The sequence below is a fragment of the Thermobia domestica genome, chromosome 3 (genome assembly GCF_964235325.1).
Source record: "Thermobia domestica chromosome 3, izTheDome1.hap1.1, whole genome shotgun sequence".
Lineage (NCBI taxonomy): Eukaryota > Metazoa > Arthropoda > Insecta > Zygentoma > Lepismatidae > Thermobia > Thermobia domestica.
Window position 1 is genome coordinate 135,818,033 of NC_137456.1, and position 25,231 is coordinate 135,843,263.

A 25,231-nucleotide genomic window follows, 5' to 3' on the forward strand; every position below is an offset into this window, starting at 1 on the left:
GACAGAAGAAGAAGAAGAAGAAGAAGAAGTTTGGTTTGTGTCTGACAATTATTTTTAAAAAAATATTATTTATGTCTTATTAGAATCTGTTGTTCCTTGTATTTTACCTCATAGCTTCCATATATTCTTGTTCTTTTCACTTATTTACTAGTTTCCTGCATACATTACATTTCGTTATTATTGTTATGTATTTATATACTGTTTTCTCTTTTGTTCTGTTTTCAATTTTCGAAGTACAATCTGTCATTTCTGTTTCCGCTGCTTTATGTCACCTTCGATTCTGTATCATGTTTGGCATAATGAGTATATGAGATCTGTATTTATGATGTCAAAAATAACAATTTGAAGAAACAAATAGTTATTAAAATTCAAATAAATGCGCGAAAATCAAAACGGATGAATGAATAAGTTGATTGTTCGAGAAAGCATCCGAAAAGTTGGAATTATATGATAATTTAATGAAACAAATTAATTTTTATTTGTTTATTTGGAAGTATATTCAAACAATTGAAAGGAGATACATATAGAAAACAAATAGTTTTTAAAAATCGAACAATTGAACAACACTGATTTGTATTCACTTATTTCCTTCTGTCACTCTCCGATCAATTCTCTTGCTAAAACTAATGTGTGCTTCACAAACCAATGTATCGATCGAGAAACTACAGAGTTAAAAAAAAAAAAAACTAGGTGATTTTGGTTTAAAGCTTAAGTAAATTCGGCTCAGATTTTGCAATTTTTTGGTTGATCAAAATAATGTACACTGAAAATACTTGCATGACTAGTTCGAATAATGTAAGTAGATTTTCCTAGTGTTGATGAGAAAGTATGTATAAAATGTGAAAATATTTCATTATTTTGAACACTTTCAAGTGCTTGAACTATTATAAAACGGAATTTACTTCAATACATATTAAACTTAATTAATTAAAAAAAAAAAAAAGTCACAAATGTTTCGGAAATGAAAATTTTTAAATGTTTAAACACATCTTTGATATTGCAGAATACATTGTACTTTTTCTATTAGTAATTAAAATCCGAACGTGAACGGAATTTTCAAGTATCCCCAGTTCCATGTCGAGAAAGTAACATGTTCAAACTTAAAATGCTTTTAGAAATACTTCCAACAATTTCAAGTGAATAACATAAGGAATATCACAGCTTAAAATATTTAGAAAATTACATTTCTGAAGAGTGTCTTTTACTCAAATGACGTTTATAACTGAACTGTTTGACACTTTTACTGTCAATATGAGATTTTTATTTCTTTAGGAAACACAGAGAAATAAAATGATGAGATGAAATATTACGTAAATAAGAGATCACATATGATACTCAGTACATAATATATAGTGCAACTTCAGATGACTTCTTATTGTGGGAAAAGACTTGGTGAGAATAATGATTCAATGACATCCAGCAAAATTTGTCTGAAAAGAAAAAAAGGAGCAGTTAGATAACGGAAACATACAAATAATACAAAATTAGTGACATCTAATTCAAAATGAATAGTAGTATTATATATATAGTATGTTTAGAAACTGATGTTCCTGATTTGGTCACAAAACATGTGAATTTATTGAGGTAAATATTCTGTTCATACTTTTCCATAAGGTTTAATTTTCTTCCACCATCTTTACACACACATATTTATATCATTAAGGCTTGCATTTGCCAGTTATATACTGTAGTCTACAGGCTAATAACGACGGAATACTAAGATTGAAATTTCAGTTTATGTTTACCACAAGCAAATTCCCAATCCAAAACATTCCTTGTAAGAAAAAAAAACAAAAAAAAAAAAAAACGAAGTTTCAAACTAGTACAAAATATTGAAGTTATATTATCAATACAACCAAGGTACTGTAAGTTATGATATCGATTCTGCTAAATTCTTGAGATTTTTTTTTTCATTCTGAAGTTATTTGAAGAACTTGGCTAACTGGTTACGTTATCAATACAACCAAATTCTTCAGTCAAGGTAAGTTATGTTCTGTTGTAACCGCTTGGCCAAGTTCTTTAAATAATCTCAGAATGAGGAAATTTATTTCAGGAACTTAGCAGAATCGGTTTCCTTGACTGTATTGATAATGTAACTTTCCTTTTTGTACTAGTTTGGAAGTTAGCTTTAATTTTGACACGAAATGTTTTGGATTGGGATATAAGAATATTTTGTAGATTTAATTTGAATGATTGTCACATTTCACATAGTTTATTTCAGTATACTTTGCAGTAAATAATTCAAGAAGAAACAAGATTTTTTAAAAATACGCCACATACGCGTTCAACATTAAATTTCCTGTAATTTGATATCTCACATGATTTTTTGTAATTGTTTTCATTTTAGCGCGATTCTTGATGCTGGGAGTGGAAAAATATGTTTCGCATGACTATGTATACTTTTTATGTTGATTGGAAGAGTATTGCCTTCACTTTTAAGCAAATATCATTTTGTGGGAATTAGTTCCATGGTTTTATCTTATGGTCTCTTTTACTTGTACTATCACTATATAGTCAAAACTTCGCAAAATATCGGAGCACCAACCTTCCCCTTATTTCTCTATATCTTCGGAACGGTTGGAATCGAGGTGTTTTCCCTCTAATGGGTTTAATTGTACGCAAAAACACTTCGTTTGCGCATAAACTCATCTACAATTTCGTGTCACACTTGAATCAGTTTCCTCGTTAGATTGGATTGATTTGAATTTACTTTTCCTTTTCCGCGCCAAAGTTGGAAAAGTCCTATGGACTGTATGGTTCAGAGACTTGCACGTTACGGAAGTTATAGAAGAAATATTTAGATAGCTTAGAAATGTGGTGTGGAGGAAGATGGAGAAGATAAAATGCACGAAGAGAGTGACAAACGAAGATGTTTTAACACTAATCAGAGAGGACAGGACGCTTTTAACCAGCATCCTTCGTAGGAAGGAGAAATGGATTGGGCACATGCTGCGAAGAAATTGTCTTCTTCATACCACCATAGAGGGAAAGATGAAAGGAAAACGAAGAGAAGGAAGAAGAACACAACTGAGAGATGATTTAAAAAATAGAATAAAATATTGCGAGTTAAAAGAGGCTGAAGGTCGAGGAACGTGGACGAAACATTTCCAGCTCCCTTAAAAAAAAAAAAAAAAAAAAAAAAAAACCTCATTAATAACCGAGCCTATGCGAGATGGAATCTCAGTTTATAATGAAATTTGAACCACTACTTGAGTTTATGCCCAAGTCACGTACTCACACTGGGCAACAACATACCTGTAGAAGTACTCGCATTAGCCAAATCGGAGGCATTATCATTTTACTTATAAGTAATAGTATACTATTAAATTGATTACTCTGTAATGATTTGATTATGATGTATTGCTTAACATGAATGAATGATGCCAACTGTTACTAATGTTTCAGATGCTTGGGTTCAAGTCAGTCAATTGTAGGGCTAATTTATCCCCAACATCAAATTGTGCAAATATGCATATATTGAGATAATAAAATCATTTTCTACGGTACATTTCGTTCAAAATGACTTCATCAAACTGTACACTTTTAATGAAACATTGCAAATCTGCTATTAATTTGTTAGATATTAGTATTTGGCGATACCTTGCACTCGACACGTGGGGTCTCTGGTTCGATCCCAGCTCCCACCAAGCTTGTTTTGTGCTGGACAAACATCGTATGCGTGGGGTTTCTTGGGCTCCTGCCATTTCCTCCCACTTTCGTCATTTCACCATTTTTGCATCAGGGCATAATTGTGGGGCGTTAAACTAAAAATATAAATCTTGCATACATATGACATTTTATATTGTCTTCCAATAATGTTTCTTCTGGAATGACAAAACCAAATGTAATAATAATAAAAATAAAGTTTGATATAACATGAATGCTAAAGCATCGTATCAAAGTTCAATATGCTAACCGGTTTAGTACTCGACTTCTGGTAAACGAAACTGATAATAATTTTTGTGTCACTCTCTCTTCCTAACCTGATTTCTTTATTATTATTTTGCTTAATAGACCCCCCCCCCTATACCGTGATACTCTTTAGTTTCTATGCTTGAAATATTTCGATATGGAAACTAAAGCCCTATTTTTCTTGACATTCTTTACAAAATTACCGAAAGATAAATTTTGTATTATGACAACGCAGTTTAGTCAGTGTCATACACTTGTATATAATGTTGACGGACTCTCAATAGTCACCTAATTTGAAGTTGGAATCAGTCGAAGAGAGAAAATGGGTAAATTTATATCACCTTGAAAGTTTTGTCATACTTATAATGTAGTTTAATATGAAAATAAAGTTATAATGATAGCTTTCATAAAATTTATTCAATTTTGACGCAACATGGAGTGTATTGATGGGAGAGTATTAAAAAAATTGGAACACATTACGGTGGATCGAATTACTCTTTAAACTGTAGGTCCACATCTCACATGGGGATTTCAGGGCACAAAAGAATCAAAACCAATTATCAAAGTTGTGAGGAAGGTACAGTAAGGTTAAGTACTGTACACGGAATAGTTAACACTGTTTTCTTTAAATATAACAGGTATTTGCAATACCTGGACATGAATGTTTTAAGCTCTGAAATGAGCTTTAGATAGAGATCTTAATGATGACCAAACGTGAACTTGATTCTCTTGTGCATTGAACGCGCCATATAGCCTCGGTGGTGAAAAGGGATGATACGCTTCAACAAACCAATTAATTATTTATAATTTTCATGGTTTCCACATCAGCTCCACTACGAATGGAGGGTGGATTTACCTTCCCCGATTAAAACATGTGTTGCATTTCAACTTTGAAAAAATAATTAAGTTTTCATGTACATGGTATATATTTTCTCTGAGGCTTTTCAATAATCTCTTCTGCTAAAGGTTAATATTCAACCTACTTTCCCCTTCTACACTGTATACAGTTTACAGAAGACGTTGCACGTTGGCGTTCTCTCATTTAGTAATGAACCGAATTACCAATTGGAATTAAATTGAAACTTGTTTCCAGCATGGAGAATAGCTTTAGGACTCTTGAAGGAAATGCCAATAAGAAACCATAAGTCCTTTGGGTCATAAGGATACCATATTGCCTTGAACATACTCCCCATGCTGTAGCAACAGCATAATTCTTTTGATTAAAGTGGCGTACTGAAAGTACGTTTCATAGTGATTCTTTATTTTGCAGCTCTTGTCCAACAAGTTCCGCTACCTTAGTCTCATTGTTAAGAATCTTTGCATTTAATTTGTTAATCCTATAGATCCATCATTTAACTAATTTTGCGTTTGAAAGTGAGGTGTGTTGTCAACATCTTCTAATACGTCTCTTCTTGGCTGATTTCGACATCCAGTTTATTACTGGAATTCACATTCTGCTTCCATCGACGACCATAAGTAGTAGGAACAGAAAGCTCTTTAGAATGTGCAACAGGAGTCAGGTATGATGATAGATCTGGATAGTCAAACATACTGGTCTTCTTATCTCTCTTGTCAACAACGTAGAACTTGCAGTTTGACAGGTGGACTGTCGGTTCACATGCCATATTCAAAATACAACATATTTCATTTTTCTGTTATCATTTCTGTATCTGGCATCAATAACACTAGTTAACAAATTTAAACTTTTTGTTTGTTACATGAGAAAAATCACCTGATCTTAAAGGAACTTTTTGCGCTGAATTCGAATATGCACTCGATTTCTCTCCATCACGTACAGTTTTCCCGTAACAGAGGGATTTTCGGAAAATTCCCTCAAAAATTTCCCTTTTTCAGATATTTTATTCCCCTAGCTCCTGTCCCCTTACATATAGTAACATAGAAATTATACCTAAGTATACCTTGATTTATATTTAATAAACCCTAAAAGTTTCGTAAAAATCGCTTTGTTCTTTCTAGAGAAATAAATATATTTGTATGTATACTGTGTGCACTGTTTATTGCACCTGATAGTAATGCTTTCAGATCTCCTGAGTTGGGGTAAAAACGATTTGCTTTATTACTACAAACACAGACATAAAAATGAATATTTACAATAGTCAACAACACACTTGTATTGCTCTCTGTAAATTAGAAACGTGTATAAAAATAGAATGTACTTCCAACGTATATTTTTTTTAAACGTACAGTATATGTATATCTTAATACATATATATACAATTCTCCAAGTTTTTTCGTTTTGTTCATGAAATGGTTATCAATATTTGTTATCAAATGTAACAGAATGCAAAAGAAAGAAAGAATGGAATACAGACTCATTGTTGACAGCAATGAACTAATGCAGTCTGAATTTTCCACTACGGTATCGTTTCCCCCCCTCCCCCGCGCATTTCTTTCTTTCTTGTGTTCTTGACACCTGGTGAGGGAGTTTTGTACATTTTTATATTGACGTGTGGTTTAACACTACTTCACTTTCAAAGTTGTCTTTGCTGCTAAGAGTGCTTTCATGTTTGATCTTAACGGCATTATACCCAACTAAGACCAGAAGTTTAGTTTGTGATCAGTACAATGGCGTCAAGAGGACGGCGTTCGTGTGTTAACTCACCAAATAGTTTTTGTTATGTGTGTGGCCAGTTTGTAGTTAAAGGACAGTGTAGATCCATTACGCCATCGGTGAAACTAGCATATTATATATATTTCAGATGTCGTGTGGGAGATCAGGACAAAACTTGGGAACCCAACATAATTTGTGCGTCGTGCTACGTCACTTTACTTGCATGGGCCAAAGGGAAACGGAGGTTTATGAAATTTGCTGTACCAATGGTGTGGAGAGAACCCACCAACCATCTGGATGATTGTTATTTTTGTCTCACAATAGTTAAGGGACATTCTAAAAAAAGCAAATACACAATAAGTTATCCCAACGTTAAATCCGCAATTAGACCTATTCCGCACGGGGATGAACTTCCACTTCCCGAGCCCCCTACCAACTGGGAAGAGATATGGCCAAAAGACTCTGATGATGATCATGACCTTGATGAACCATCGACATCAACATGTACATCCAATGATCCAACGTTCATCCCTGACTGTGTTCGCGAGCCACATTTCATCCGGCAATGTGAACTTAATGACCTAGTCCGTGATTTGCACCTGACAAAACAAGAGGCGGAACTTCTGGGATCAAGGCTCCAGCAGTGGAACTTATTGGATGCAGAAACGAACATATCAGTGTACAGGAAAAGGCATGTTCAATTTTCAAGCTATTTCTCAATGCAAGATAATGTGTGCGTATGTACGGATATAAATGGGTTGATGGCGGAGCTAGGAATTCCTTACGTTCCAGAAGTATGGAGGTTATTTATCGACGCGTCAAAGGTCAGCCTTAAAGCTGTCCTTTTACATAATGGAAATAAAAAACCTTCTATACCACTTGCGCACTCAGTGAAGATTAAGGAATCCTATGACACCATGTCAACTTTTCTAAATCTTATAAATTACAAGGACCATTGTTGGCAAATATGTTGTGATCTCAAGGTAGTTGGTATTTTATTAGGACTGCAGTGCGGTTACACGAAGTACCAATGTTTTTTATGTTTATGGGATAGCCGAGCTGATGACAAACATTATGAAGTGAAGGAATGGGAACCTAGAGTGAATTACGTACCTGGAGAATGCAACGTCAAATACGCTCCTTTGGTAGATCCTAATAAGATATTACTACCGCCACTTCATATCAAGTTAGGACTTATGAAAAACTTTGTCAAAGCCATGGACACATCGGGTGAAGGTTTCAAGTATTTGCGAGATAAGTTCCCTAACCTGAGTGATGCTAAGATTTCAGCGGGAGTGTTTATTGGTCCCCAAATTAGGAAATTAATGCTTGATGATAGCTTTGACAGCAAGTTAAACAGTGCTGAGCTAGCTGCCTGGACAGCATTTAAGTGTGTTGTGCGCAACTTTCTGGGCAATAACAAAGCTGAGAGTTACACAGAAATCGTACAGGACATGATACAGAAATACAAAGAGTTGGGTTGTAGGATGTCTTTAAAAATCTACTTTTTGCACTCCCACCTCAGCTTCTTTCCTGCTAACCTAGGTGCTTTCAGCGACGAATAGGGGGAAAGATTCCACCAAGATATAATGGCAATGGAGAAAAGGTACCAGGGATGATGGGATCCTTCAATGATGGGGGACTATTGTTGGGGTCTTGTTAGAGAATGCAACATTTCTTACAAAAGAAGGAAGTAGTGTACGTTTTTGTAACCCAATGGAAGTTTCATATATTGTGATAGTTTTGATTGTCTTTTCATGACCTTTTGGTACATTTGTATTATTGTTTATTGTAAATTGTCACACTTGTAAATTATATTGTATTATATTTTATATATGTGTTTGTGGTAATAAAGCAAAACGTTTTACCTCAACTTAAGAGATCTGAAAGCATTACTATCAGGTGCAATAAACAGTACACACAGTATACATACAAACATATTTATTTCTCTAGAAAGAATAAAGCGATTATTACGAAACTTGGAGGGTTTGTTAAATATGAATCAAAGTATACTTAGGTATAATTTCTATGTTAGTATATGCAAGGGGACAAGATCTTAGGGTGTAAAATAAACGAAAAGGGAAATTTTTGAGGGATTTTCCCGAAAATCCCTCTGTTACGGGAAAATCGTATGTGATGGAGAAAAACCGAGTGCATATTCGAATTCAGCGCAAAAAGTTCCTTTAAGAACAGGTATTTCCTTTTATGTAATAAAACCTTTGTTAACTAATGTAATAGATCTGGAACATCCACACGCAATATGTGCAAGTACTGTGTCCATTTCTTGTCTTGGTCATCCATAGGTACACGGAAATATAAGTGGAGGCTGAGCAGAAGTTGTTAACGTCTTTGGTCTTATGCTTCGGCATTATGGAGTTCAGGGAGACGCCACAGACATAGTAAAATTAGCCTGGATTATGTTTACAACAGTGGCGTTATTTAAGGAGGACAAGGGGCCATGTAATTATGATATTACGCTCGTAAAAGATAAGTGATAACATTCACCACTATTTTATCCATAGATTACATACGAGATGCATATCAATTACAAATATGTTACTGGAATTAAATTGGAAACTCTAGAACTCTCCCCTAATCCTCCAGAATTTTGCATGCTGTTTATACATATTCTAACACTTTTCTTATGTCTAGTAACACGAGCACCTTTGTTTCCCTTCTTGTTCGGTATTAAAAAAAATCATTCTTATTGAAACAAGTTTTTTAGCATTACTAGAGACTATATTCACGGACTAAACTTCTGAAACACATTTGAATATACAGTGATTATGAATTTTTTTGGAGAAAGTTCTTAAATTTCTCCAATTCACTTTGTATTGTAGTCGACACAACGCAGGAATTCACTTTCTATTTTAAAATTTACAAAATCAAATTTTAATTTACTTAAAAATGTTTAGGGAAGACATTCTGCTTTATAATTCTGAATCGATTCAGTATTGAAGAAAGAGAGTCATCTCGAATTTCAAAATGACAACTTTAAGCTTTGATTTTACTTCTGAGATCATTGGTATCAAACTAAGCAAATAAAACTTTATTCTGTTTCAACTGGAGGTCATTATACTGTATATATCGTTGCTGCATCTCAAGAAACCACTAATGCAGAAATAACCATTTTTCGGGTTATGTTTAGCAGAAAAGGTCCAGAAGCACGTTAAAAACAAAATTTAGAAGAGAAATGGATAATGCAAGGGTACTTAGACCTAATATAACGTAACCAAATGTAACCTTACCTAAACTAAACTAGCTTAAGCTAACCTGAACTAACCTAAACTAACCTAATACTAATAGAAATAAGCGAAATTCTACCATTTTTTTGGAAAATTACGCTGGACCCTACACTGATATAATGTAACCTAAACTAGCCTAATATGAACAGAAATTACCGAAATTGTAACATTTTTAAGAAAAAATTGCTGGACCGCTTCTGCTAAACATTAGCCCAACTTTCTTGTTTTTCTGGATCGATAATGCCCTTGTCTCACATACTCTTCAGCCGGTGTCGAAAGCTGAAGAGCATTGTCGTAATATTAAACACAAGCGATGTCGGCCGTGACGAAGCATAAACAATGGAAATATCTCCTTTGGATCCGTTCGTACACATCATATTAAAATCGGAAAACTGTTCTAGTAGTTAACGCTCCGAACTCCTTCTGGAATTCCTCGTTATTTGGGTGCTGTTTAGTTTGTGATGTCAACTGATGGTCGAGCTTCACTAAATTGATGAACAGCCATAGTGAAAGAGTCGAAATATGAAGCATGCAAAGAGACGATTGCTCAAATACGTCAGTGGTGAGATTGTCGTGAGCACAAACATGCCATGAGCTTGTACCCTGAAAACAGCTTCCTAAACTGTTTAAAATATCCCACCCTCATAAGAAGTTCGATGCCTTTTTTATGTGTTTCTTTTACAAAGTTTTGAAAAATGATGCATGCGTTTTTTTTTTTAGGATAATTTCTATAATTGAAACCAGAGTAGATTGTGTTAAATTTCAACTCAAAGTTGTGTGTCACTTGAAATTATATCGAAGTAAGGGATTACGAGATATGGTCATATTTTAACAATTGCAACCCACACTCTTTTTTTCTATCCGCTTTTACCTTCCCTTCTAAGGAAAATATTTTTAAAAAGGTGAAACTCATCTTCAATTATTTTAAATAAAAAAATGTAAGTACCAAATTTCACACTTTTAACCTTCACGAATTTCCTCTCGTATTTTCGCCTTCACGTTCGAATTTCCAAAAATCCTTCCTTAGTGGGACCTTACGTCTCAAATTCTATGCTATGTCCGAATTACAACTTTCTAGCTTAAGTAGTTCGCCCTGAGCGTTGATCGATCATTCTCTCAATCAGTCAGGACTTATTTTGTATGGAGAGATTAACGTTCAAGGTGACACCAAGATTTCCTACACTGGGTCTCGTTTCGTCCTTGTCCCATGTCGAATTATAAATGACAGTTTTGTTCTGATCTCGTCTCGTGTAAGTCTCAGTCTCGACTTGACTTATTTATCTTGATATTAACACTATTCCTACATAGAAAGTACTTTTCTAGGATGTTTTACATGTGAAAGTAATTCTCCTTTCCATGTTCACATAATGCATTTAGGATATTGAGTATCTTGGTTTTCTCGTCCATTGATTTATATGAAGAAGTTTGTAACGTAGATATGGTTGGGTTTTACTGATTACTCTTTCAAATTTAGTTCAAAGCCTCTTGGATTCTCTAAAAGCATTTGCGTTTGTATGTGAGTTCATCATGGTTATCATCAGTGGCGTATTTACTATTTTGTTTCGGGAGGGGCTTTTCTAACTTTCGGGGGGGGGAGCTTTGCCTGGAAATGTGAAAATTCTGCAAGATATTTCATTTATTTTACTATACTAAGTAAGATTTCGGGGGGGCTTAAGCCCGGATGCCACCCCCTAAATACGACACTGGTTATCATAGATATTCTGCCATTATTGGTAAGTCACTTGCTGCAACTGAGGAGCTTCCATGCTCCAGGGTCATCCACTAACCTCTTCGTCTTCACGTACGATTTTCCTGTTTTGGTATCGTCCATTAATTGTAGTCTCTTTCGCCCTCTCTCTTTCTTTCCTGCCACCATACCCTCTAGCAAGCCCTTCATGATACAGTTCCTGTTTAGTAAATGTCCCAAAAAGTTTTTCCTTCCTCTTGTTAATAATATCCAAAATCGCTCTTTTCTCTCCCACCATTTCTAACACCCTCTCTTTTGTTGTCTGCTTGATTCAGCTAATTCTTTCCATTCTCCTCTACATTCACATTTCGAAAACTTCCAGTCATTTTTCATCATATTTGGGTAATGAAAAACTTTGTGATCCACTTGCTGCAATATTCCAAGCGAAGCGTTTTATGAGTCTTTTTTCGACTTTATATTCAACGTCCCACAAAATAGTGTTCTCTTCCTCCTAAAGGCTTTCTTCGCCATTCCTATCCTTGCTTTTATTTCACGTTCACACTTCATATCATCACAAGTAATACTACCCAGGTATCGAAAACTAGTCGCCAGTCCTATTTTCTCCCCTCCTACTTCTATATTTGACACTAACCCCTTCGTTCCAATCACCATGACTTTTGTCTTTGTAACATTTATTTTCACTCCAGATTCTTCACAGCCCTTCCTCAAGTTTTCTAATAGCTTATTGATTTTCTTCTTAGATTCTGCAACAAGCGCCATATTATCTGTAAACCGTATACACCTGATCACTTTACCTTTTACTGAAATGTCGTCTTCATTTTGTTGGCTCTTCAATATTACTTACATTAATTTAATTTATAAATATTAATACTACACATCATAGAATCTAATATTCTCAAAGCAATAAACTTTTAAATAGATTTGAAGTGATCAGTAAAAAATCAAAGTATTAAAATTTGAATCCACTTTGAAGAATAAAAAAAAATCTATGTAAATGAACTGAAACACACATGTGGTGAAATACTCAACACCGGTAATATTTTTTGTGAAGTTTTCACTTCAGATGAAACAAATATAATTAAAAAAGAAAGACTTGGGTTAAGTTATAATGTTTTTGACCCTACCTGATTGATTCTCAGTAGTGACTGTTGTGTGAATGTTATCTCAATTTATGAATTTTCGACGCTGTAAATCTTGCGACAACGACCACGTCCAGCTCTATCCCTGCGGTATCCTGGTGGACATTGATCAGGTTGTGCTAATATTTCTGCAATTGTTGTAGGAAGTTCAACAACAAGAATGACGATAAAAAATGTCACTAAGATGAATAACAAAGTTATGTAATTCATATTTGCTGCTTTAGTTTTCCAAAAACAAAGTTAATGACTCAGTTGGTTCAAGATAGCTAACGAGCAAAGTTGAAAGGAAGTATAAAGGGTCAGTCACCGTGGAAAAAAACAGGAAATTCGCGGTTTCTTAATATCTTGTTGTTAGCAGAAGACGGAAGTAAGTATATTGAGGTTTGCTTGTTCGAAGTTGATTTTCTTCCACTAATAGGTCCTATGAAGATTCGCCGTCTTTGACACATTTTCAAAATATGGGATATTCAAATGACAACAGGGAAATTTGTACTTCTTAGTAATCTAGTCAAAGGCAAAGAATGTATTTCGGCAAAACTTGAACTCATTGGGCGGGACTAGCAGGAGATTTCCGACACAGGTGTAGTGGGTTGACAAACTCATAGAAAATAATAATAATAATAATAATAATAATAATAATAATAATAATAATAATAATAATAATAATAATAATAATAATAATAATAATAATAGCAGCCACGCATAAGATGCAAGACAGTCTTATAGTGTGCTTTTGATTTAGAACAGACAAACGAGCAAAGTGAGAATTGAAGGGAAGAGGTATGCCAGGGATTTCACTCATGACAAAATTTATCTCACCCTGGAGAAGAAACATTTTTCATCTATGGCAGGAATGACGTTTTTTCCAGCTAGAATTGCTTCGAATGGTTATGAAGATAGAAAAAAAAGAGTAACTTTTATTCCATGTGGACAAACTAAAAATTGCACTTTTATGTGAGTTGAAACAATTTATGAAATTTCTTACTTCTCAACCTTTTTGTAGTCGTTAGAATCATACACATTTATTTCTTGAAATATTTATCTATTTGCGCTCTTTTTGCCAGGAGTAAGCTAAACAGGCTTGAAGTGGATGAAAAAATTACCAAATAGTTTAGTCTTCAATTACTGGGAAAATATCTTTGTATGTCGTGTCAATGTCACAACATTCACTCAAACGGATGATGATCTAGTTTCATCTGGATATCTATATGTTAGTAACACGAAGATAATAATAATACTCTGTACGCAGTGTATACATCCTGGAAATACATTAGCTTCGTCCTTGGTGCCCTCGAGGTCAGCATGAATTGTGTGAACTTGTGCACATTGCTTACTTCAGCTCTCAAGCGCATTGAAAATTGTTTGAAGATCCTATTCGCCGCTGATTGACTGTTTCCCCAAAGATGCACTCATTCGGTTTAGGAAGCAAAGCACACACCTAATGTTGTGTTGCCGTATTCTTCGTAGCTATGCATCAGCTTGTCATATACCTTTCCGTAGATGATTTTCTCATTCAACCTAGTTTCACTAGTTTTTAGACTCAATAGGAAATATTAATCCCAGATTTGATATAAACTTATAAAATAATCAACAACGTGGTCGCAATTGTCACATTTTTGCAATGCCCCCCAAAACAAAGTTATAGCAATTATCTCTGGTTTTTATACGTATAATCGCAATTGTCACAAGTCGCAATAACCAGATATTCATCGTATCATGTTTTTGCTTGGAAAAAGAGGAGAAGATTCTTCATCGAAATTAGATAAGTTTCACGATTTTGAATAAATATAAATAATTCAAACTCGAGGAGGTAATTACTCCCTGTTACTCCTAAATAACACCCCTGGAAAACTGAAAGAAATTTTACAAAGTTCTACTACTGCTACACTGTAAAAAATCGTTGTGTTATTTCAACGACATGCCTATGTGTTAACACGATTGTGTTAAAATATAACACAAACAAGTGGTTAAAACAACTCACTCTCCATTTGGAGTTGTGCGTCAAATGCCGGTAGTTGAAATGATACACAGCCTGTGTGTTAAATTAACACAAGTGTAGAATCTTCGGTGTTGTTTTCTGCGTGATTGCCAAATATGTTGGGCATCGAATTATAAAGGCTTATGAATTGAAGCTACAGGCAAACACAGTAGAAAGAAATACTTAAACAAATCCAGGTATACGCAAAATTTCAAAATGCAAACCGTGCGTTGTGTTTTCAATTGTTTTACATAATGTTTTTGAAGAAACCCTAACAGCACAAGATGTGCTAGGCATGTGCCATTTAAGTGTTCTAAATTCATTTCCCACATTTGATGCATTTATTGCTTCTTTTTCTAAGCGATTGTTTACTAGAAGCAACAAACGCATCAACTTTATTAGATGGCAACTAGCGCCGATCATTTGAAAGTGAATATGGAAGAACTATAAAATAAAGTAAATAGACAGTCGTCATTTGGTTATAAAATTAGGTCTACATGGCGAACAGATTTATCTTATCCCGAACGTTTATCGTCGTATATACGCGGCTTAAAGGAGCACTCTGATTAGCCAAATTCAAAAGACCTAAAAAATTTATCCCTCTACAAGCCACGTTTTCTTCATTGCCTCCGTGGCCAAGTCGGAAAAGCACACAGCTAGTAATTGAAAGGTTGGTGGTTCGTGCTCCTCCGCCACTGGAGTACATTTTTTTTACTTGTTTAGTTTTTTTTTTTTTTTTTTTTTTTTTTTAGACTCAGCATAATGTAAACACATTACGCATATAGGCGATTTAACATATTTTGGGGGAGTAATTTTGTGGTTCATTAATGCTTATGGCACGGCTCAACACCAGTTGTGTGGTAAAGACGTAACACACCCCCTGTGTTAAACGCCAACACCGCGAGGTATGTGTTGAACTAACACCGCATAGTGGTAGTCACGCTGGAACCACTGCCCTGTGTTAGAATTGAGTTGAATTAACACAGTTTTTTTTACTGTGCAATAATAATAACAAAATTTACGTTATCCTACGTAAGTTTCTATAGCCTACACTGACGCTAATAAGCCTGCAATTAATTACTACAACGTACGTTAATCACGAACACAAAACGGTTTCAAATATCCTAACAGTTTCAACTAACTTCTTTCAATTTCTTTTACACCAATCGTTGTTTCTTGTTAATTGTTTGCAGAGTAGACTAACGTCTTAAATTGTAATTTTGGAAGCTTATTAAACAAATAAATAAAATTAATATTTTTCATAACTAGTGCCCAATTTACGTACATGATACGAATATATCTGAAACATACTTGTAAGCCTCTTCGTAATATTAGTCATGGTGGGTCGTAGAAAATGGTACAAAAATATTGAATCAAAAAAAAAAACAAACAAATAAATAAATAAATAAATAAATAAATAAAAATGGAATGGTGTAGAAAGTGTGAAATCAAAGCTTATAGTTGTGATATAGAAGAGAAGGAAAATACTGTATTGCATGATGAGCATCTAACTGGGTATCTTTAAAGCTGCCATATTTGATTTGCGTTAGAAAGCTTAATGGGAAACTATAGGATATGGCACTATTGTCTTATAGCGCATGCTGGAGGGGTGGCTCAGTCGTAGAGTGTTCACCTCTGGTGCGTGGGGCCCTTGGTTCGATGCCCGCTCAAGCCAAGTGAACTTTGTGGTGGACAAACACCATGTGCATGGGTTTCCTCAGAGTTCTTCCGTTTAATCCCACTTTCTTCATTTCACTATTACTTTCATTTCTCATCATCACCGTCTTCATCAGCCTAGCCGGCATAACCGTGGGACACAAAACTTAAAGATTTCATTTCTTAAGGCGCATGCTCTCAATTCTTCTATCTTTATTCGTAATGAAATTACGAGTATTTGAAAGCAATAACCATTCTGCTTAGTCCTATTCAATTCCGTTATGAATTAAGAAGAAATAAAAATAATTAGGCTATACATATTTCTTGCTGAGATCAACCGATACCAGAAAATGTTAACATACCTTATGGTTCTCATTTGGTGAAGAATTTCTAAATCCTATAATACAACTTTCTTGGAGGAGAAATATCATGGTAGGGGAAAATCTACACTGTGAAAGTTGATCTTGCATGATGCTCCATCAGATTCAAGCGTCAGCCGTGGTTTAGAGTCCCATTCTTCATATAACCTTGTTGTTATATAAGGGTACAAAACACAGAAATGTAAAACTCAAATTCGTTTAAATCTTGTCCTAAATCCAATATGGTGTTTTTCAAGATGACAGCCGATGATCTTGTGTGGCCTTCCTTGTGGATGTACGAATAATGGGAGACCTGAGTTTGATTCTCGGTGCGAGTCTATTTTGTGCGTACCCCACGTTAAGTTGTGTGTGCACATATATCAGCCTATAGCCTCGGTGCTGAAAGGGATGCTAACTCAAATCCAGCCAAAAATTAGTTGAGAATGCTGCAAGGGCATTGCCAGAACGAACTTAAAAATAATTAATTTTTCTTATTAACTTCTACGGGCTTTATAAAAATTCTTCTATGTATTTTATCATTATACTCATTAAACAGTTCTTGTAATATATCTATCCATTTATAATTTCCTTGAGTACTAGATTTTTTCATATGTTTTGTTTAAGAGGTCTATTAAAACGTTCTACGATATGTTGTTTTACGAAGATACATACTCCTTTGGCGTGGGAGACCCAGGTTCGATTCCCGGGGGAAAGCTCATGTGGTTCGGATTCCACGTTAATCAGTAGATCCCGTCTCATACAGCCTTGCTGCTGAAAGGAACGTTAAACTCAAAATCAACTCAGCCCAAAATGGAGGGCTCAAAATTGAAAAAAATGCAAAATATCATCTCTCTATGACTTACGGTTCCCAAGATATGGCTCCTTAAATCCCCCGAAATCCGAACATGTTTGGCCAATATCTGGGGAACGGTGGCCAGTTGGATAGTGGCCACCGGTTATTATTTAGTACCAAAATAATCACAATTTTATTAGGTATTGGTCAATACCAATATGATCTCTGTATGACTCTGTATGACTCTGTTCTCTAGATATGGCTCCTTAAATCTCCCGAAATCGGATTTTTTTTGGGCCAATATCTCGGAATGGTAAGAGTGACGCGAAATATTCTATCACTTCTTTAGATAGTTTTTGATGCTCTGTCGAATGGAGGGCTCAAAATTTAAAAAAATCGCAAATAACAGATAGACACACACACACAGAAACATAGAGAATTCAGTAACACACTTTCTAAGTTCGTTGACCAGCCTTAAGTGTCCTGCTATCCGATATCTTTCATTGACTGCTATCCTATACAGTATAACACTCACAGGCTTTGATATTACATTTTCTACACCGCTCCAATGTTGTTTTGGTGTTTTCACAATTTTTGATCACCCTATATATTCCCCAATACATTTCTACCCTGCAATTCTGTATATCGATTCTGGAATAGAACTTTGTGACTTCATGTTAGTTTTGGATTATTTTAATATATCCTATTCGTTACAAAGCCAGAAAATTGAATAAAGACGTTAATGTAACTCACCTTATGGACACTTAAAAACTTCTATTGATATATTTTCCTGCAGCGTCCCCTATTATCCTTCATATATCCGTCAGGACATCGCTCTGGAACTGTAATTATGCTCCATTGGATGTCAGGAACTGTTCCATTAGAAATGCCTGGAAACACCTCTTCTAGATTTCTAACATTTACTGCGCGATAGTCGTAAGGTATTCCCACAATACATATCCATAACGATGATAAAAGAATCAGCCTGATATATGGCTCTAACATACCGAAGCTTATAATCTCTTTGTAAACCAATTTTCTCCAATGTAATGGTCTGATTTAAGGAAATTTTTTGAAGTGCTTCGTGAACGGATGTAGAAAACTGTAAACACATTTCGTCATTCTGAAGAAGAGAAATTCCGTACTACTTTCTCCATTCGACAAACGAGCGAAGAGGGCTCGCCACGTGTGCGGATCCGTCCAAGCACAATGCTAGACTTTGAAATTAAAATATACCTGAAATGAAATTTTAAATATTATGTCTTATATAGGGTGGAAGGTGACTCCACCGAAAACCAAATGAACATAGCTCTAAATTCGCGGCATTTCCGAGCAGGAGTCACCTCACGCTTTCTTCTAACTGCAACATCTACCGAACGAATGGAAATATTGACATCAGGTCAAAGTACCTAGGTAATGTTAAGAAAGTCATACTGAAAGAAAACAATGGCGCGAACAGAATTGAGTAACGTGAACTGCGTAAGGAGATTCTCCAAAGAAACAAGGGATTCACAAAACCACATGTGGTAATGAGAGCGATAATTAGAAAATGTGTACCTAAGATGACGTTGTTGATCAATAGAAGCGCGGTAATGCGGATTTACACTACATGCTATATACAAAAAAAAAAAAAAAAAAAAAAAAAAAAAAAAAAAAGATTTGTTGGAGCAAATGTACTGCAAGAAAGAGAATAATTTCTACTCTTGTTATCGATAGCGATGTCCAAAACACAGACAAAATGGCGGAAATGGGGGAAGGTTGAGTTCTGTTGTTTAAAGTCTACTTTATGCACATTATGCTTATTGCGACTACACCTATCGCTTAAAGGGAAATCTGAAACATTTAGAGCCCCTAACAGAGATCGAACCCTGCTAATATTGATTACAACGTGGCAACGCTACCACTCTGCAACCAGAAGGCACAAAATGACGGGAAGAGAAGAGTGTGACGTGAACTATATACAGACCACGCCAGGAATGCTCAGAGGAATACGGAAGTAAAATACATATTTTCTTTACTGTGTTAAAGAATGTGTGGAACGTGGTCAGCATCGTGCTCCTTCTGCCTTGTTGTCGGTCATTTTTGGTCTCAGATTCTTACGTCTCCTAGCTACTATCAACCGCGGCTCGTAAGACATTAAACGAAAATGTGCGCTCATGGCATGGACTGTATTTGCAAGGAAATTACGCTGTCAAAATTACAGAATCATTGATATACGGAGAAAACACAATACGTACTACGTTGACTTTCTGGGAGAATCTTCCGTTTATCCATTGCAGTTCACGGTGATACAAAGGGAGTTAGAAATATGAATTGCACAGCAACAGACTTACATTGCCTAAGTTATGGGTGCAGTGAAAGTGAATAAATCTACTTTGTGTGTTTTGAGATCACGTTTATAATTTGTTGAACTGTGAAGACGGCCTTGTACACATATCAGGAACAGGCAAACATGATTTTCTGTATGGTCAAGCATATGGAAATGGTTTGGGGACAACACGGTTATACCACAAAAGATATCCCAATAGATAAGGATAACATCACTCAATGTTTGTATCGCCGTATCGTCGTTTGTGTAAGACGGTAACTTTCCGTACTCCCATGAATAAAACAGGAAAAGCACATGAGGAACGAATTCTACAAGTGAACAGTAGCCATAATATGAGTTGTAAGGAGCTTATCTGTCGTCATAATGTTCGTCATTAGATAGTGTAGTCTATCCTACATGCGAACACTTTTGAATCCTATCACTAGCAACGTGTACAGGATCTAATTGCAGTGGATTTACGTCTCATGATGCACTTTTGTCATCAGTTTCTACATTTGGTGGCAGCTATTGTAGATTTTATCTCCTTTATCTTGTTTACAGATGAACCTAAATTTGGAGGTGATGGTACCCAAAATTTCCAGTAATCTATGATCTGTGGATAATGTACACTCATGTCCAAAAAGATTGTCGCATATCTATAACTGTCTTCTTGTAAGAATATAATTTGATAATGATTTTGCAGGGTACTTCTAATATTTATACAATGTGTATAATCGGGAAATGTATATTTGTGGTAAATTTCATAGGAAAAGAATTATAAATACGAAAATTAGAATGAGGAAAACAAAATGTTGCTAAATGGACAAGAAAGTTTTATTTTCGTTTTATTGTTCTTATTTACCGCTCTTTTGACATGAAATTTGCCACATTCATGTCTTTGCCAATTATACACATACTAACATTATAAGAAATACCGGGCGAATTCGTTATCAAATTACTTTCTTACAACATATTTATAGATATGCGACAATAATTTTGGACATGAGTGTACATGGGATGGTACAGGACGTCCACAGCAGCAGTTTTTCATCATTGTGTAGGCAGGGATTCTGGGTGACCATCTCGTTGGACCATTTGTTCTTCTACAGCGACTCACCGGGTCTCTCTATCTTACCTTTTTGCGAGAGAGACTTCCTATACTTCTTGAAGATGTTGCTTTGGTATTACGATAACGTATATGGATCATGCATGGTGGTGTTTCGGTCCATTTCTGTCTTCCTGCGCAAGAATATTTGAACACCCAGTTCCCTGATAAGTGGATAGGGCGTGGCGGTTCTTTTGCCATGGTATGGCCATTCGCCAGATTACAACCTTTTCGATTTTTTCTTTTGGGATATCTCAAAAGTTTGTTTATGCCACTTTGGTGCCTGAAATGCATACGTTGGAATAGTGAGTACAAGCTACCTGTGGCACTTTGCAGGAGTAGGCAGAAATGTTTGAACGTTGCAACGCACTTTGCGACGACGTGTCAACGCATGTGCGTGCATTAGTGCACGTAATTTTAAGATTTTTTCCCCTAATTTTGCTGCCAGTATGAAAGTTACACGGCCTCTGTAATCCTTAGTGTATCTTTTTATTGATCACTACTTAATGTTTGTGACAGTGTAATTTCCTTGCAAATCCAGTTCATGTTTTCTTGTACTTTTTATTTTTCTTTGTCATGTCTTTCATGCCACGGTTGCCAAGTTGCTAGAACATGTAGAATTCTGGGGCTAAAATTGACCGAAAACAGAGCACATGGATCGTGGTTTTCACCATACTGCCAACATTCTTGATCAAGGTAAAGGAAATGTGTTTTCTACGTCCGTACTCATCATGCAAGGGCGCCGATCCTGGGAGCCGGGGGGACTGGACTCACCTAAAAGCTCATGTGGGCCCCCATGTATTTTTATGAATATGTAATTTTTATATGTATTTCTCATTGTTATATGTATTGTTAAATGGTCTTTTTATGAATGCCCCCACAAAGTTACAGATAAATCGGCGCTCTTGTTCTCATGTGCCTTCCATGCGTGATATGTACAGAGTTCTTCGTTTGCCGCCATTTTGTGCCTTCCTGGTAACACAGTAGTAGCGTTCCCGCATTGGAATCAAGAATACCCGGGTTTAATAACCTGTAGGGAAGTATAATGTTTCGGATTCCCTAAACCGTAGGTGTATTCGCGATGAGCATAATATGTGCATAAAGTGGACATCAAACAACAAAATTTAACACTCTTCATCTTTCCTCTATTTTGTGTCTGAGTATCGGATATCGCTGTCTGTAACAAGAGTAGAGATTATTCTCCTTCTTGCTGCGCCGTCGATGAAGTTTTGTGGTGTAGTTTATTGTGTGAATTACTCCCAACGCTGTAATGGAGGAATCAACATTTGCACATTTCCGTTGATCATTGCGTACGTATGACAAGCGAAATAACGTCATTTTACCTACGTAATTTTAAATTTTCATTCATCTTCCACATCTGATTTCGTGAATCTCCTTCTTTCTGTGGAGAGTGCCCATGTTCAGTTCGCGGTGTTCCATTCTGTTCACGGCATTTTTGTCGTTGAGTATTACTTTCTTAAAATTCTGTTGAGTATTACTTTCTTAAAATTCTGTTGAGTATTACTTTCTTAAAATTTCCGGACCTCATTTCATTATTCTTTCGACAATATGGCATTTAGGAGGTCAGAGGCGATATTTCACACGACCTCTGCTCGAAAACGGCGTCAACTTAAAAATATACTTACTTTGACATTTTTCTTTATTTTTAACTTGTAGAATCATCTCCCAAAGTTTCTCGGTGGAGTTAGCTTCCACCCTGTTCAAATTTTAGAAGTATATTTTCTTGGAAGCGATATAGGGTGGTGGGGAATGGCCCCTACTGTGAGGAGTTCGTTTGCCATGGTCTGTGTACGTGCAAACTGTATCTAATTCAAGGCAATGTGATTGTTCGAAGTTCACATAAATAACCGATATTGTCCTTTTAGCCTTGGTCTTGTATAAGGACGCAAAACACATAAACTCATACCCAAATGGAAATTTGAAATGTCTGACCCAAATTCAGAGCTAAAACGCGGATGCGTCTTAGGTTTGACTTATCATCTAAAGTTTCATCTCTATTTGTACGATAGAAGATCGTTTTAGATTTATTGTAACGAATTCAATCGCTAGGTAGCAGTACGAGTGAACTTATTGCAGATAGTTCGAAAGTGCTGTGTGTTAACTTTCCCACAGGATGTCCGTTGTATGCATCTAGGTATCACCGGTCAAATTCCTCGGCTACATTTGTGCTCTTTTCGACATTGACTATACTTATAGTCAAATAAGTAAACACCTTATGACAAAAGGTTTCCTTGTGTCAAAGAAAGGGATCAACTTTGTGTTGAATTGCAACAAAACGGGCACCCATGCTGCTGCTTCATCCTACAGTATTGAGATTGTAGACGATCAGAGACCTGATGCAAGAATTGTGTTTCTTGATGCGACGTGGGAACAATGGCAAGGGTAGTACAAACGTTCCACCGAGACTGTTAATCGCATAATTATGCAAGATTTACATCTGGTAAAGATTCATAATACTCGAGTTTATATTTCATATGTTCCGTCCTTCATATATATCACGAAGAGAAAAGTGAACAACCCAAAGCTGTATGAAGACCATCTTGCTAGAGATATAGGTGTATCTGTAGGAATGCAGTAAAAAGAGGACTATTTTCAACGACCCTCGTAATTGCAGAGCTCATTCGAATTGGATACATGAATGTGTGGGAAGTGTTTTATGAGGCTTTAATGTTGTTAGAGCTTACTGCTATAACGGCAAACTTGCGCTAAGCAGAGAGGGAAAAAGGCCAAGACCTATGCAACTTTGAAATTTGTCTCTCTGTACTAGCCTAGTGGCTAGCGCATGCGCCTCTGTTGCAGAGGGTCACAGGTTCGATTCCTGATGCGAGAATCTTGAAGAATGAACCCATTAGGGGACTTTAGGTACTCATATCATGTAGCCTTTGCTTTTTACATTCTGTTTACATTAATGGTGCATTGAGTAGCAGAACTGAGGAAAGTTTTTATTATTATTATTATTATTATTATTATTATTATTATTATTATTATTAGTAGTAGTAGTAGTAGTAGTAGTAGTAGTAGTAGTAGTAGTAATAGTAGTAGTAGTAGTAGTAGTGAAGATTCCATCCCGTTCCTCTGGTTTATTTCAGCCATAAACAACTGATTTCAATGAAAGCCCTCAAAGGAAAGGCACACGCATTATTTACTGAAATCAAATATTTTTTTTTAGAAAGTAAAGTTTACAGTTCATTTAAATAGGGATGAATTCAGTTGACTGATTTCAGTCTAAAGAAAAACTCATTTGAAAAGTCTTAAAGAAAGCTCACACACATTAAGAAAATGTATCATTAAACTTTTTTTTTTTTTTTTTTAACATGGAGTGGATGTACATTGCCTCTATTATGCACTGAGAAAAGCCAAATTCAGATATAAGGAGAAAACGAGTATAATATGCTTTCTGTTGGGAACACCATGACAAGACGGTAGTGTCAATTGAATCGGTCATTGCCGAAAGGGCACATGTTCTGTATTATTAGTATAAAACATGTGCTCTTTCTGCAATGACCGATTCAATTGTAATACTGAATGAAACCCTTATTTCCTGAGGCGACGTACGTCCATAAGTGAAAGCGGTGCTTGCTGTTTTCACAGAAGTAATTGGTGCTTTCACTTACTGACGTACGTCACTACAGGAAATAAGGGTGTTTCACCCAGTATTACAATTGACACCACTGTCTTGTCATGGTGTTCCCAATAGAAAGCATATTATCCTCGCTTGACTTCGCTTTTTTCAGTGTGCTGTTAAGGAAAACTGACATCTGACAACTGCACGTAGGTTAAACAAAATGGAAGGAAACACATTTCGCCAATCACTGATTTTTTCACTCTGTCACTAGGCAACCAAGATCACTGACAACACTTTAGGAGAAAGTTGAACGTTGAGTCATCTGTCATATATTCAGAGTTGGCCTATTATTATTTTCGTTACTAGCTGAGATGCTTCTTCGCACAGGAAGAATATATTTCTGAAAAATATTTAAATGCCTCTCCCTTCAAAATACTCATTTTAATGAAAGTGTAATGACAAAAATCCATTATATCATTGTCTTTTCTCGCCCATCTGTCTTCCATGCCGATGAAACTTGCACTTAAATGGCATCAGGACTATCACTATTCAACTCAGTGACCTCCAAAACTATGAACTGAACATTAATTTCTGATGACTTCGTTTAGTTTTTCATGTCACTTCCTTCCCATCTCTCTCTTTCCATACCGATGGAGGCTGAACCTGGACCTAAACGGCATCAAGATTTTTACTATTCATCTCAACGACCCCGAAAACTATGGAATACACACTTATGTATGTCGTTTTCGATTATTTTTACATGTTAGTACGTCCCACTCAGTTCTCATACCAATCTCGAAAATTACACCAATGTATCATAAGATCCTTTGGAGGCCTAAGTACTTATTTATGAGCAGGTAACATACAAAG

At 35.7% G+C, this 25,231-nt stretch overlaps 1 protein-coding gene across 1 annotated transcript in view; it reads right to left on the reverse strand.

Moving 5' to 3' along the window:
- Positions 1-468: 468 nt before the first annotated feature.
- Positions 469-25,231, reverse strand: part of LOC145680764 (uncharacterized) — a 48,231-nt gene continuing 23,468 nt past the window's right edge. Inside the window, exon 2 of the mRNA XM_081751750.1 lies at positions 469-1,430. The gene's annotated coding sequence lies outside the window, so the exon portion shown is untranslated. The remainder of the gene's footprint in view (positions 1,431-25,231) is intronic.